At 45.5% G+C, this 2,766-nt stretch overlaps 1 protein-coding gene across 3 annotated transcripts in view; it reads left to right on the top strand.

Annotated features, from left to right (window-relative positions):
- LOC118747713 (protein encore) overlaps nt 1–2,766 on the top strand; it is a 58,332-nt gene that overhangs the window by 2,290 nt on the left and 53,276 nt on the right. The window lies entirely within an intron of this gene.

The following is a 2,766-nucleotide window of genomic DNA, read 5'->3' as shown; positions in this document are numbered from 1 at the left end:
GCTTACTTTTAACAGCTTTTTCACAGAAAACTAGTTTTCGCACGTAACCTCCCTTTTCGTAGACCAGGTCACATATAGGCAAAGGATTGTTTAAGAGCCTTCTTTTAGTCCCTATGAATAGTAATATTGTATCTTTATTTTCGAGATAAAAAATTAAAGATATACATGATTCAAAATAGGTGGCAACCGCACTCAAACATATTTCTGAATTGGGGATTTTTAAAATGGTTTCCATTTGATACCCATATCATGATGTTTAATTTTATTTGTAACTAGTTTCGAACAGGTGGCAACCTTAATCAGGCTGTAGCTTCCATATAAGGCAAACATTGAAGTAACCTGCCTCGCACTCTGTTTCTTCCAAATTGTCCATAATTGATTTCCACCAGTATAATTTGTAGCTCCGCATCATCAGATCTCTTGAAATTGTTCTGGCTTTGTGTTTTTTCAGTAGTAGCTTTACAGGTTTTTGGGAGCTCTGCATTGTAATTGGAATAGATTTGACAATGTCAAAGGCTTAATTTAATCGTGCGGTAAAATTCAGCCTTCCATTCGTATATTATTTATTTATTTTGTTTTTGCTTCCAGGGCAACATGAAGGGTAAGCATTTGACGCGTAGTCACGCTATGCGTGAGGCCACTTCGCCACCGCGTACTCCTACACCACGTGCCGAGCACGGACAGGTGTCACCGAATGGCCAATCGGCCAACAATTATCAACAACCACATCACCATCAGACGCAGCAGCAGCAGCAGCAGCAGCACAACATGGATGGCAATGAGAATATACACAATAGCAATAGCAACAACAATAATAATAACAACAACAACAAATTGCATGCACAATCAAATGCAGCCCGTGGCAATTCACCGATAATCGAAGCGCCTGCAGTGATTGTAACTAGTCAACACAACCAACAACAGCAGCAGCAACAACCGAATGTGGCACTATGCAACGAAACCGAGTTCCCCAAACTAACACCGCCGAAATCGACAAAGGGTGGTGGTGGCGCAGGAGGAGGCGGAGGAGGAGGTGGAGGTGGGGGCGGCGGTAGCGGTAGCGGCAGTCAGCGCAATAATAACAACAACAACAGCAGTAGTAGCAGCAGCAATAATAGTAATGGCGTTGCTGAGGGCAGCAACAAAATAGAATACAACAACAACAACAACAACAACAATAGCAGAAAAATGACAAACACCGGCGCAAATGGCGGCGGTGGCAATAGCACCTATGATTCCACAAAAAACATAACTTCTAACAAGCATCAGCAGCAATACAGTGCAAGCAACGCTTTGCATCAAGCGCTAAGCATTGCCGAGTCGTCGACGGGGCGTGGTGGTGGTGGCGGCGGTGGTGGTGGCATGGGTGGCGGTGCCAGCACATCGCTGCACAATTCCGGCATGAACTATCAACTAAATTCGAATGATAATCAGCAGCAAGCACACCATCAGATCGCCTACGACAAGGAGAACCGATGCCCACGCAACGACAGCCAGAACAGCAACATGTCGAATATGCACGACGATGAGCCGCAACAACAGCAGCAGCATTACGAGCGCCAAGTTGGTGGCGGCGGCAAGAAACATCGCACCAACTCCAATTCGAAGGGCAACAAACCGCGTTTGAAGAATATTGGTGGCTCTTCGTCGGGCAGCGTGGATGGTGGCAATTCGAATAGTAACAACACATCGGGCTTCATTTCAAGAGGTGCGTAATGGCAATGTATTAAATCAATTTAATATATTCATAATTTTTAGTTTTCAACAACTCAGAGAACTCGAGCGAACAATTCACCGATCATGGCGGCACCGATCTGTTCAGCTTCTTCAAGGAGACGCTCAATAAGCATCCAAAGGACAGACATTTCCTGCTAAAAGTGGAAAAGGATCTAACGGAATTTGTGCAGGAAAAGAGGTGAGTGGGCTAACTTACGATTTAGATTTTGTTTTTTTTTGGTTGTCTCAGCATATTTGGCCTTATATTCATTGACATTATTTCCTTCTTAGCCGCGGTGAGTTGCGCTTCCCACCGGCTTCTTCGTACAACCGCATGTTGATACATCGCACAGCGGCCTTCTTTGGCATGGAGCATAATGTCGATACCGAGACACAGCAATGCGTTATTGTGGCAGCCACAAAAAACACACGCATCCCTGAGGTGAGTAATGAACGAAATTTCCGCTTATCTAATTCAGCTTAGAATCGCTTAACGTCATTGCATTTTATCTCCAGATTCGCTTCAAATCGTTGGTGCGCGATCATCGCGAGGATTCACGCAAATCAATATTGAAGCGCGATACGCACAGCTTCGATGAGGCACGTCAAAGTAGTTACCTGTGTCCGGATCGTGGCAGCATGCTTGATCGCAAGGCAAAGAGTTTTGAAGAGCGCGAAGAGGACTATGAACGCGCGCGCAGTCGCATTTTTAATCGCAGTCAAAATGACAGTGGCGAGGGCATGGACGATGGCTACATGAATGTCAGCTGGACGCAATCGGTGGAACAGCAACAGCAGCAGCAGCAGCAACAACAACATCAGCAAAATCGGCCACGTCCCAATGGCAAAATGATGAAAATGCAGAATGTAATAGATTGACTAGTTCGAATCTTAACGAATTTCTAACTCGTGTGTAACTCTTTTTTTACAGTCAAATGATTCACGCGATGGCCGTTCTGGCGGCGGCGCTGTACCCAAAGTGCACAACTACAATAACTATGGTGGCGGACCATCACAAGGTGGTGGCGGTGGTGGTGGGCCGCCTATGAT

The sequence above is a fragment of the Rhagoletis pomonella genome, unplaced genomic scaffold, assembly GCF_013731165.1.
Source record: "Rhagoletis pomonella isolate Grant_MI unplaced genomic scaffold, Rhpom_1.0 Rhpom_scaffold_00012, whole genome shotgun sequence".
Taxonomy (NCBI): Eukaryota; Metazoa; Arthropoda; class Insecta; order Diptera; family Tephritidae; genus Rhagoletis; species Rhagoletis pomonella.
This window is presented reverse-complemented; position numbering and strand designations above follow the sequence as displayed.